This window comes from Tamandua tetradactyla, chromosome 6 (genome assembly GCF_023851605.1).
Source record: "Tamandua tetradactyla isolate mTamTet1 chromosome 6, mTamTet1.pri, whole genome shotgun sequence".
Taxonomy (NCBI): Eukaryota; Metazoa; Chordata; class Mammalia; order Pilosa; family Myrmecophagidae; genus Tamandua; species Tamandua tetradactyla.
This window is the reverse complement of record NC_135332.1, coordinates 38,768,027-38,780,968: the sequence shown is the minus strand read 5'-3', so window position 1 is coordinate 38,780,968 and position 12,942 is coordinate 38,768,027. Positions and strand designations below refer to the sequence as shown.

Below are 12,942 nucleotides of genomic sequence, written 5' to 3'. Positions count from 1 at the left end.
TATGTCAACCTATAAATTCACATTTTTAAGCCAATGTATGGTGGTGGTTTTAGTTGCTGGGAAACTAAAGACAGGTACATATAAACAATGTGACATCATTTTTCATGTTAACCTTGATCATCTGGCTTGAGGTAGTGTTTGTCAGTTTCCTCCACTGTAAAAATAACTTTTTTTTCCCTGTACTCTTTGCAAAAAAGTCACCATGTGCTGCCCACACTTAGGGAGTGGGGAGTTGTACTCCACCTCCTTAAGGTGGAATATCTACATAAATTATTTGGAATTCTGCTACATAGGAGATTTGTCTTTTCTCTCTCATTTAAAGATTTATTCTACCATTTATTTATATCAGTATAGACTCATGGATATTTATTTTATACTTTGAGTTTTTATCCAATATTACATTATTTTTTTGCTCAAATTGTCCCAGTTTGGGTCACTGGGAGCTGTTTCAGTTGGCTCCTGTGTCCCTTGACATACCACCATCATTTTGTTGTTGCTGCTGTTTGTTTGTTTTAAGCATTTTTTAGCTTTCTGGCACTATAAGATGCTCCAGGCTCATCTTGGTTTTTTTCAGCAGTTTATTTTTGGACATACTGATCTGATCCACTTGTGAACTTAGCTTGGCCTTTTCCTCTTCTATTGGTTGGTTGAAAGGGACCACTGTGCAGTCACAGATGTGAGCTGTGGGAGGCGCTGGGGCAGCGCTGGTGTGTTACACAGGAGCCTGGGCTACGTGTTTGGGTTGGTTTGAAACTGTCATGTTTCAAAGTAGTTTTTACTAATCCTCATTCAATATTGCTGGGTGGAATCTTTTTTATTGTTTCCATGGAGATGGGACCCACCCAACTGTGGGTGGTAACTTTTGATTAGATGGTTTCCATGGAGGTGTGTCCCCACCCATTCAAGGTGGGGTTGCTTACTGGAGACCTTTGAGAGGGAACCATTTTGGAAAAAGGTTCAGAGCTAACAGAGCCCACACAGCTGGAGATCTTTGGAGATGCAGAAGAAAACACCCCTGGGGAAGCCTTGTGAAATGAGAAGAGAAGGCTAGCAGATGTTGTTTTGTGCCTTTCCAGCTGACAGAGGTATTCTGGACCCATTGGCCTTTTATGAATTAAGGTATCTTTTCCTGGATACCTTAGCTTGGACATTTTTATGGTCTTTGAACTGTAACCTTGCAACTTAATATATCCCCTTTTAAAAACCCATTTTGTTTCTCGCATATTACATTCTGGCAGCTTTTACAAACTAAAACAGTGTTCATGCAGCATACTTGTGCTGATCCTGAATATTCTACTTCCACCTTATGGTGGGTGCTGCTGGAATGGCCTCCTTTGTGACCTAGTGGATGGAACAGAACCTAGTTCACAACGGGCAGCACCAGTTGCTGGTCACATGATGTTACTCTGTTAGAGGTTTCATCTCTCGTGGGGCCCAGAAGCATTCTGGGAGCTGCTTTTCAATTGGTGTGTGGTGTGTTTTTTTTCTGCAAATGGCATGCCTGCTTCAGAGCTTTAAGGGTCTATAATGTTATTCTCTCAATGGGGCTTGCCATGAACTCCATGCAGTGTCTTTTCCCACACTAATACCTCTAGCACCAGAGTCCCTGACAAGTCACAGAGCCCAAGAAACAGGCTATTTACATCACAGCCTGAGCCTGCTGCAGAACCTTTTCCTGTGCTGGGTCCCATTCAAAGCTGGCAACCAAGTTTGTCATTCAGTAATTGGTTAGAGGAACATTCCACAGCATGGAATATGGTACCTCCAGGACTGCTGAGGTCTACCCAGAATTGTGCTTCTTGATTAGTGATGGAAACTGTAGTTCTAGAGCTCTGCACTAGATGGCCTGTCAGAGTTCTTCCAATCTGAGGCAAGGAGGACAGGCCTGTGCATTCCTACACCAGTATTCCTACACCAGCCTACACCCTTGGCTGTAGGATGCCTTCTGGGAGGAGATGTAATTTTGGGCAAAGTGATTCCCTGTGGCCAGAGTAATCCAGTGATGGATGTAGCTGTGAGCTGTCATTAGCTGATATCCCCAGCAGTTGGTGCAGAGGGTGTCAAACACAGGGCTAGGCAGGTGAGGCATCTGGGGCAAAAATGTAAGGAGTCATTCTCAGGGCCATGCAAGTGCAGGCTTGGCACTTACGTCACCCTGTCCTGGCCCTTCAAACACTCATGAAAACCTAATATCAGGAAATTGTAGAAATTTCCAGTTAACAAGGGTAGACTTTTCAGTTACCATAAAGACCATCTTTTTTCTGGAACTGGTAGAATCTTGGATAACACAGGCCTAGAATATTTCCATTCTAGTTCTCTGCAGGGGACAGGGGTGCTAGGGCAAGAGGTAACCTGTTAATATTGCTAGGAAGTTTTTAAATACCTTTCCTAGCTTGCCAATTGTTCTTTATTTGTTTAAGTCTAAGGTCATTTTCCTATTTTTTTTATGGAAATGAAGTCAAAGGAATGAGTATGAGTTGGCAGATTCCTAAGATTCCTTCTGTTATGACGGCATCATTGCAGATTTTGTCCAACCCTGGCCAACTGGCCAGTTTCAGTGGGTGGGGCCAGTCTGGAAGTCCCAGGTCTCAGCTGCAGGAGGGAGGAGATGACAGAATTGTTACAAGAGAGAAGACCTGCCATGCCAGGCTTGGAGAGCTGGGTATAGTCGGAAGGCCAGAGAAACAGATAATTACCAGATAACGGCAAGTAGGAATCCAATTTGAATCCAATATAAAAAGCAGGGATTGAGTACAGAGCAAGCCGAGTGGGCCAAGCCTGGGTGTGGGGCAGTATTGTTTCTGGCAGACCGTCAGCACATTGGAGTCTGACCAGGGCATCTGGGTGTATAGGGCATCTCTGGATAGCCGCTATCTGTCCTTTTCATCCCAAGAGTCTCAGACCATCCTTCCCAACTTAATAGGCACAATTAAGGCAATGCTCATCAGATCTCATTGCAGCTCTTTTTTTCTTTTAAACTTAACAACTTGATAAATAATGTGCAAGAATAGGCAATAACATTCTGAAATAGAAGAATAATAATGTTATCTACCAGATATTAAGTATATTATAAGGCAACAGTAATTAAAACAGCATGTTACAGACATAGGAAAAGGCAATTAGGCTGGAGGAATATAACAGAGAGTCCAGGAAAACCCTGGGTATGTATGAGTTTTAAATATATGACAAAGATGGCATTTCACATTGGTGAGAAAAGGATGGATTTAATTTCAGGGAAATTTAAAAATTATTTCTCTGCCTGGTACCATACCCCTAATAAATTCCAAATCATTAAAAAATCTGAAAGTTAAAAAAAAAGAACTATAAATATACTAGAAGAAAATAGAGGGCTTTTTTGAGCATTGTATGAAACCCAGAAGACAACAGGAAAAGAATGACAATTCTACCTACATGAAACTAACAAACAATGATTGCGACAACTTCTGTATGGTAAAATACCACAAACAAAAATCAAAGAATGGAAGAAAATGTTTAAAATATAAGTACTAGACAAAGGGTTAATTCTATAATGTACAAAGAGCTGCTACAAATCAGTAAGAAAGAGAGAAATACTATAGATAAATGAGCCAAGAGCAGTTCACAGAAGACGAAATATATGTGGCACATAAAGCATGAAAAGTTGCTCAATCTTGGCAGCAATTAAAATGATGTAGATCAAAACAAAATAAGATGTATTTTCCCTATCAAAATTGGCAAAAATTAAACAGATAGTATTCAACGTTTTCAGGGATATGCATCAAAAGACAAACATGATTGATGAAGCTGTAAATTGATACAAGATTTTTGAAGAATTTGGCAATATCAGTCAAATTGAAAACACATTTGTCTTTTGACCCAGAGATTCTCCTTTTAGGAATTATCATATAGAAACCTTTCTTCAAGAGAGATGAAAAAAAAATAAAATAAAATAAAAATAAATAAATAAATAAATAAATAAATAAATAAATAAATAAAGAGAGATGAGATGTACGTCTAAGTATCACTTAGACTTTTTAAAAAAAATTTGAATAATTTATTATTCTAACAAAATATATGGAAAATTAGTGTATTTGAATCATTTCAGGGTGGAGAAAATTTCACACTAGCAGATATCCGTTTTTAGCATCTTTGAAAAGAAATACTCAGAGTTAAGACAAATGGCAATAGAAGTTTTGACTACTTATGGTGAATTACACGTCAGATTCATGGACTGCCATTCATGTCACAGTACAGTCATTTTGATTTTTTTCCTTACAGTTTGAGAGTGCCACCAAAGACACACTTAAACAGAACAAGAAAGTTGCTCACTAAATTCATAGCTGGTGGTTAGAAGAGGGAATAGAAACAAAAGGAGAAAATGCATAGGTTGGAGAAGAAAGTTAAATGGAGAGTTCAAAGGCACTGACTATGCAGTACATGATCTTGTTCTCCCATCTCCCAGTGCACTTCCCATCAGCTGTCCCAGAAGCAAGAACGGGTTGTGTTGTAATTCAGCTCCATTCTTTTGCATGATGACACAGATCACAATGCATCTAAATGGTTCCCCCAGCTTGGTGAATTGGCTTAAAGTTTGTTCTACAGCATCTGTGGCCCACTGGTTCACTTTGCTGTGTTGGTAAGCACTGCTACCATTGCACTTTCTATAGCCTCTTTTACAATGTTGCTCACTTCATCAACAACAAAAGCAGTCTCCTCAGAGCCTGGAAATCTTCCATCTTCCTTCCTGGGCTCAACCTTTTTTTGCTATAGAAAAACCTTGCAAACAACAATTCAGGGTGAGAGGCTGGAGAAGTTGTGGAATAGCCACTCAGTGGAAAGCTAGTAGAAAGAATGCATTAGATCTACATTGACCAGACATGGAGCAATGCCAACCAAGCCATTAGTTTTACAAAGACATATTTCAGAATAGCATATCAAGCATGAGTCAATTTTTTAGTAAGTTTTAAAATAGTAAAACAGTATTTAAAAATGTAAGCTGTTATTGAAGAAATTTCCAAATGCATAAAAAGTGAAGAGTATTGTGCAATGAATGTCCATATTCCCAACATTGGTTGCAACAATTTTTAACTCCTGGCCAAACTTTATTCATCTGTACTCCCATTCACTTGCTATGTTTGCCTATGGATTATGTTAAAACAAAGCCCAAATATCTTATCAATGTATTGATAATATATCATGGCCATATTTCAATTAAAGGATGGTGCAGGCAGGGAAGGAAGGCACTAAGTATACACACCAAGCTGATATTACCTTTGAGGAGTGGAATCGAGGCGGGTGGGATTTTATTTTAAACATTTCAGTATTACATGAGTTTTTTCAACAAGTGGTATTATGTAACAAATAAATAAATAAAACAACTCAGTAAGGATTAAAAAAAATTTTAGCACTTGTTTGTTGTGAAATATAACATTTATACAGAAAAGTGATAATTTCAAAATATAGTTTAACAAGTAGTTATATGCACATTTCAAAGTATAGTATGGGTTACAGTTCCACAATTTCAGGTAGTTCCTTCTGGCTGTTCTAACATGAAACTAAAAAGAAATATCATAATCCTTTGTTAAATCCTCTCTGTCACAACTCCTCTCTCCCATTTGACATTCTCTCCGTCTTCAGGGATATTTGGACAATGACCATTCTACCTTCATGCTGAGAAGAAGTGTCAACATCATGGGATAAGGGGATGCGACTGGTTGATGTTCTGGGAGAGATTGGCACTGCCAAGTTTCAGGGCTTATCTGGCATAGGAGCAATCTGGAGGTTTTCAGTTTCTGAAAAATAAACTTAGTAAATGAAACCTTTAAAGAGCCTTAGATAGAGCCCTGGGTATTCTTTAGGGTTTTCAGGAATCCTGTTGGTTGGGGCTTGGCATAACCGTGGCAATTTCCTCAATAGTTTGTGCTGGTTGGTTTAGTAGGAGCAATAACCAGTAGAATGAATCTGTGGGATATACTCTCATAGAGTAATAATTAGCTGCACGGTTTCAAGCATTAATTATCATAGCTGCCACTTATTTAGGCTCAGTAATGATCTTAAAGAGTGAAAGAAAGAAGCCTCAATCATCCTTTTTATTTCTACAGAACCCCTTTCTGAATTTTAAGAAAGTACATAGAATTATTGTTATCTGATTTTTAAAAGTCACCTCAAATTTCTTATGGCATGATTCAGGACTGGTATACCAATAAGGATATTAAAACTTGAATAGGTAATCAATATTTATTAGTGATCTATTGATTGATATTATCTTTGAAAGTGCCATTCAAAGAATATCCATTTTAGGCCAAGTTTTTGATACTTGCGTTCTAGCTTCTATGTGCTGCATGTACTGCATGCATATTATAATATGGAGAGGCTCTTATAAGGTCAGTATGCACATTCATGATCATTTTATGGCACTGAAATAGCCCAGTTGCAAAATTCACTGAGGGAGAATTTGCCCGTCCCATGTTGGGTCAGCTGTGCGCTCCTGGCCTAATCAGCTATGACCTGGGACAGCTGGGTTATGTAAAGGAAGCGTCCAGACAAAGCTCAGCCCTGTGGGGAGCAAACAGTTTTCAGGGTGTATGTGGTCTGGGCAGGCATTTCGAATTTTATCTTCTACTCAAGGATTTCCTTCCCTCATATTGACATAACTGCCTCCTGCAGCCAGCAAGTGTGTGGAGGGAAGCGAGTGGAGGAAGCACAGAGGAAGGAGTTTGAAGGCAGGTCACCTGAAGTTAGGTTGACCTTGCCCAGTAACCGACTGTAGCTCTGCGGAGGGCTCTCATTTCTGAGGCTGGATCTGCACGTGTCAGAACTCTGAGGAGAAAATGTGTCATGGATGAAGAGGACCCAGGCCAGGCCTAGCACATAGTAGGCCTTCAGCAACTCTCTATCACGAGGTATAAGCCTGGGCTTCTCACTCAAGGATGCGTGCCTGGAACATTCCAGGGTGGGGGGCTTGGAGCCGCCCCCGCACAGGCCCTGTTCCCATGGGAGCCGTTGTCGAAGGTCTCCTCCCTTTGCCCTCCCCAGCCCTGCCCAGGGCATCCAGGCACTTTCCCAGCCCCCGGAGCCCTGCTTTCACAAGCGGGGCGTCCTCAGCCGTTCCCCTTGACCTTGGCGTTCAGCCCCTGGGGTGCTTCCTCCCAGGCTTGGCCTTCCAGCTCAGGCGCATCGCCCCTCACCACGGGCCTATCCACAGACCCACTCGGATGTGCGCTAATGCCATTATCTTCCCGAAATTAAAATCAAGCCTCAACCTATAATGTTTCACGGAGAGGGAATTGGGGTTATATATCCCTGCGTTGAGCGGTATTCTATTTCAGTCATAGCATTTAATTATGATTGGTATGTTAGTGCCCACCGGAGCATAACAAATTGTCATTATGTTATTCTGCTGAGTCTAATTTAATTGGCAAGTTGTCACAAAAGCAATTATCCATCATTTATTTTGTTGCCATAACCACATCTAGAAGAGCACCTGCTGTCTGCGAGAAGAAACGCGCCACGGTCTCTCAGCCCTGGATCCAGGCCACTTCTCTGATACAAAGACATTGCTTCCCCTTCTGATTTAAAAATATGTTCCTCATTTCCTGCTGCGGTCTCATGCACCCTCCTGGGGGAGCCTCAAAGTGCCAAAGGAAATTCATGGGCTGGGAAGTTGCCTGGGCCCCGCCGGGAGGCTGCGCGGGCTGCCCGCAGCCCGGGCGGGGCAGCAGGAAGGGGCCCCGGGGGGGCAGGACCTGCCTGGGTCAGGCTTTGCTCTGTCAGCTGGTCTAGCTGCCACCTGCGTGATGGATTTATAAACATCTGAGTCTCTTTTCTCCTGAGGCATGCGCTCCCTGGGAAGTGGGATTGTTTGGTCATTTCACAGAGGGAGACCCTGAGGCTGAGGGACGTGAAGGCCAAAGTCAGGAGGGAAGCCTGGGAAAGAGCCAGGACTACAAGTAAGTTCTCCAAATTCCAAAGGCTTTTTTCATCCTTCGGATAAGTCATGTGCACATAAAACCAAGCTACCTTTAGACCTGACAGAATCCCAGACTGTGCCTCTGGGTGAGGTAGGGCTTTTCTCTGCCCTGGGAAGGGCTGACTGAGCTTGCTTGTCTCTGTTTCACATGGACCCATCAGTGACAGGCCTGGGTGAGTAAAAAAGAACAGATGCTGGAGAGAGAAAAGGGGCAGAGGAGTCATCAGACTACCTGTCCGCAATGTAGAATCTGAGACAAAGACTGTCCACTTTCCCAGAAGCCCCTGACTCCAGACTCTTTGGGAGGTACTGTGGCCCTACCTGGCCTGGCTCCCTCCCCATGCTCACCTCACTCCCCAAATAAGACCTTTCTTTGTGAGTGAGGAAGCAGAGGCACCTGAAGTTGTCACATTATTTTTTTCTTCCCTGAATTGGGAAGATAATCAGTCCTAAGGGAAGACAAAGCTGGCCCACCTCCAGCTCTCTCTCTGTCCTGTGGGCTGGAAGCAGGTGGAAAAATTACCAATCTTGTTTTTGCCTCCATGATGCTCTTATTAGCACAGTCAACAAAGGACTCATTAAAAACAAAAACAAAACCAAAAACACCGCCACTAAATTGCAAAGGAGAAAAAAGCAACAGACCTTTAAGTAAACCAGCTTTTCCCTCTGGGTCAGTCAACGACAATTCCCAGGCTACCTATTTGGGGACGTTGGAAAATCACCAGCTTCTAGAACACACACAGATCCTCTCTTACGACTCTTTAAAAAAGAGTCTGTCATAGCAATTTTTGACTAAAAATAAACCAGGGAAGTATCAGGTTCCTCCCTCCTGGACCAGCACTATCCCTAAGGAATGTGCTGGGGCTGTGGAGAGGGCGTTCTTCCCACATGAAGGCCACAGCAAAGGTCCTGCTCGCCGTGGGAGGCCCACTTCAGTCTCAAGGCCCAGAATTTCCGTAGTTTATATGCAAGGAAGAAGTTTAATATGCAAGGAAGGAGCTGTTCCCGAGGCCCTGCTGGGCCCGGAGATTGTGGCAGAGGATGGTGCTTTCTTCCATCATGAGTTGCGGTCGGTGGTGCGGAGTGGGTAAATTAGTGCAAAATCTTTGAATGCAAGTTGGCTAAATGGGTCAAGAGCCATAAAATCATCCATGATCTTTGATCCAGGAATTTTACTTAGGACAAGCACAGAGTCAGCAAGTCCCCAAGACCTCCCTTGCTTCTGACATCAATTGCCAGTTTGGGGGGCTCCAAGACCACTGTACCGATTTGAAAGGATGATGTGCCCTAGAAAAGCCAGGTTTTCATCCTGGCCCATCTCACGGAGGCAGCCATTTCTTCTAATCCCTATTCATCACTGTAAATTGGAAACTTGATTAGATTATCTCCACAGAGATGTGACACACCCACACATGGTGGGTATTAACCTTTGATTAGAGGGAGATTGAGTCTACCCATTCCAGGTGGGTCTTGATTAGTGTCATGGAATCCTTTAAAAGAGGAAACGTTTTAAAGCTACGCAATCCATGAGAACCATAAGAGCCTCCTCAGTCAGAGAACTAGACACATAGAGCTGGCACGTGTATGGCTGACCTTAGTGTCTAGCTCCTCCAGAGGCCAAGCTGATGCTGCATGACCCACAGTCCTCACTGTAATCATATTGTCAGGTTGGCCATCTAATGTGAGCCAAAGAATAGGTAAACGAAAGCGCTCTTTTCAGGCAGAACGTTCCAAGGGCTTGGAGATCACGTCTCAGGTGCTGAGGGCAAAGGCTAGACCTCTCTCTGGGCAACTTTAATTCTTTTCTGCATAATAAGGATATTGCTTCAAATACAGAGAAAAGGTGTATTGCTCTGGTGTTGCTTAAAATAGCAGAACGAGGTCTGTGCTGAGGACCAAATTGACTTAAATCACATGGCTCTAAGCACATGACTCTTCAGAAAGAGAATTTGGTTTTTGGTTTCTTGGAGGAATGGTGAGACATGAGAAATTCTTTACTAAATAGGCATTTATTGAACAACTCAATACATTGAGCCAGGTTGTGTGTGTGTGTGTTTAAATACAGATGAGATGTGGTTTCTCCCATATTGGCTTCCTGTTGTTGCCATAACAACTTATCTCAAACTTAGTGACTTAATCATACAAACTTATTGACTTACAGTTCTGTAGGTCAGAAATCTGAAATAGGTCTCAGTGGACTAAAATCCAGGTGTTGGCAGAGCTGCTTTCCTTTCTGGGCATTCTAGAGAAGAATGTTTCCTTGCAGTTCCCAGTTTTTAGAGCCTGCCTGCTTGCCTTGGCTCATGGGCCCCTTCTTCTATCCTCAAAGTCAGCCACACGAGGCAAATCCTTCTCACACTGCACCACTCTGACCTGCCTCTGTAGTCACCTCTGTCTTTTGTGATAACATTGCATCCACCTGGATAATTCAGGATCATCTTCCTAGTTTAAGGTCAGCTGACTAGCAACTGCATTCCATCTACAACCTTCATTCCTCTTTACAAGGCAATGTGAGTCCCAACCAGGAGCTCACAATTTAGCAAGAGGTGCACATAAACACGCCTTTAGAGCACTGGCAGAGGGCTCTCATAAGATACGCAGTGAGATATGGGGAGGCAGCACGCATATTTATACATAGTTCAGAAACTCCTTTTCAGGACGGTAGATGCTGTCCAACTTGACTATCCTCTCCCTCCCAGTACAAGCCCTCTGGTCACTTCAGCCTCCACATTGTTTCACAATCACTGCGAGCTCTTTCCCAGCCCTACGACTTTGCCCGTTGCTGCTCTACCTGGCTGCCCTAGCTTCTTCACTCAAATCCATCATCCGTCAAGATTCAGATCAAGTCCCACATCCTCCAGGACTCCTCCCTGTCCCTCTTCACTCCCAATCCCGGGCTCCTTTTGCTCTGAACATCTACAGCAGTTATATTCCCTGTTATATAATATTCCATTGAAATGTAATTGCTTTCACATGCTATTGTCTCTATTTTAGTATGTTCTTACATCTCAACTAGTTTTTAAACACTCTGTGATCAGGGTTCATGCGTTAGAATTCTTCTATAGCCCCTCAGCACCTGGCACAATGGTGCTGAGGAAAAATTTGCTAAACTTGTTGATGCCATTCTTTGAGCAAATGGAGAACTCACAAAAGTGCTAGACTCTGGGCATGAAAATGTGCCCTATGGTAGCCCTGTGCCAAAGGAGCTCTCTGTCTAGAGGGGAGCTAAACAAGCTGAGCAGTGGACTAGACTGTGATGTGACCAGAGCCAGAAAAGAATTATATGCAGAAGGGATATCTAGGTCAGCTTGGCATGGATCGAGGAAGTCTTCTCGGAGGAGAAAGTTTTAATCTGAGTTTTGAGGGATGAGTAGGGGTGAGTTAGATGAAGGGATGTGGGAGAAGAATTCTATCCAGGAGCAGGAGGAGCACTTAAAGCAGAACAAAGAAATTGGTTACATCTTGGAAATGCTGCTCACCATTTCTCATCCAGATAAAAGAGCATCCTAAATGAGGGGTAAAATCAAACTGGTTCCCACTGCCTCCTGGCACAACTCTCTTCTTCAGTTTCTTTAGCCTCTGCACTGCACCATAACCACTGCTTACCCTTTCCCAGGCTCATGTCTTTGCCCATCAATTTGGAAAAAATGGTGAGAGTTGACATTCACAAGTAAAACTGACTGGGGAGGAACAAAAATGACCAAGTTCCCAGAAACAAAATCAAAGACTAGTGAAAAGACATGCAATAAAGGAATAATATTCTCAAACATGCAACTTGATAAGGAAAAGGAAAAACTTTTAAAAAATGGACAAATATTTTAACAAGCAGTTTACAATTGAGAGACTACAAATGGCTGATAAGCATATGAAAAGACACTCAACTCTACTTGTACTCAAGGAAATGCCAAGTAAATAACAATTAATATCATTTTCACTTATCAGATTGGCAGAAATTCAAGACTGATAACATCCACAGTTGTCAAGTGGGTGGGTAAACAGGGATCCTCATACATTGCTAATGGGTTTGTGAATTGCTAAACCCTTTTGAAAAGGCAATCTCAGGGTGACTGTAAGAACTGAGGATGAAGACATACTTTGACTAGTAATTCCAATTTTGCAAATGTGTCCTATAGAAATAATAGTATCAGTATACAAAGATACGTACACAAGATTGTCTATCACAGCACTGTTTATAGTAGTAAAAGCTGGATTGACTCTGAATTGTCCATTAATAGGGAAATACTGAGTAATTATAGGGTCTATATATATATATATATATATATAACAGAATTTTGTGCATGTATTGGAAAGTTGAATTAGATCCATATATCTTGACTTGGAGGCATGCCTATGAAATAGTGTGAATTGGCAAAAGCAAGTTGCAGAGCAGTGTTAGAGTTGGGGGGTAAGGTGGGCTGATGGGGGATGGCTGTATACCTTTAAAGGATCCCAAAGAAAGGAATGGAAGGCTATGTACTCCAGGATGTTAACACTGATTGCCTGAAGTGGCTGAGATTAGAGGGAAGGAAAGGAAAATGAGTACATTAAAAATTCTGGGTTGCAATGAGCATATATTATTTTTGTAATTATAAATATTAATAACATGAAAAAAAAGTAGGAGGGAAGAAAAGGAAGGAGTTTGGCAGGATGTCTACATTAAGGAGGTGAGGAACAGTTTGTGTGGGCAAGTTCCTGAATTCAGGCCTATTTGTCCCTCCCAGGCTTCTCTTCTATTGGGATGAGCTAATTAAACACCTTTCTTTAGATAGCTTTCACTTTTCTTGGTTAAGTGCCTTTAGGTCCTGGGATAAAAACAGCATCATTTACATATGTGGTGACTCTCTCTTTGTATCAGCGAACTCCGATACTAAATTAATTAGGGGCCCTGCAGTCCTTGCCCGCCTCCCTGAGAGGTTCCTTTGGTACATACATGTGTCTGGACCAGACTCAGGGCAAGGTGCCTTGTTCATGCTTCTGCGGAGTAGCAGGGCCAG

General features: G+C 42.3%; 1 pseudogene; it reads right to left on the bottom strand.

Moving 5' to 3' along the window:
• Positions 1-4,379: 4,379 nt before the first annotated feature.
• LOC143686629 (dynein light chain Tctex-type 1 pseudogene) lies at positions 4,380-8,290 on the bottom strand (annotated as a pseudogene).
• Between the last annotated feature and the right edge of the window lie 4,652 nt (positions 8,291-12,942).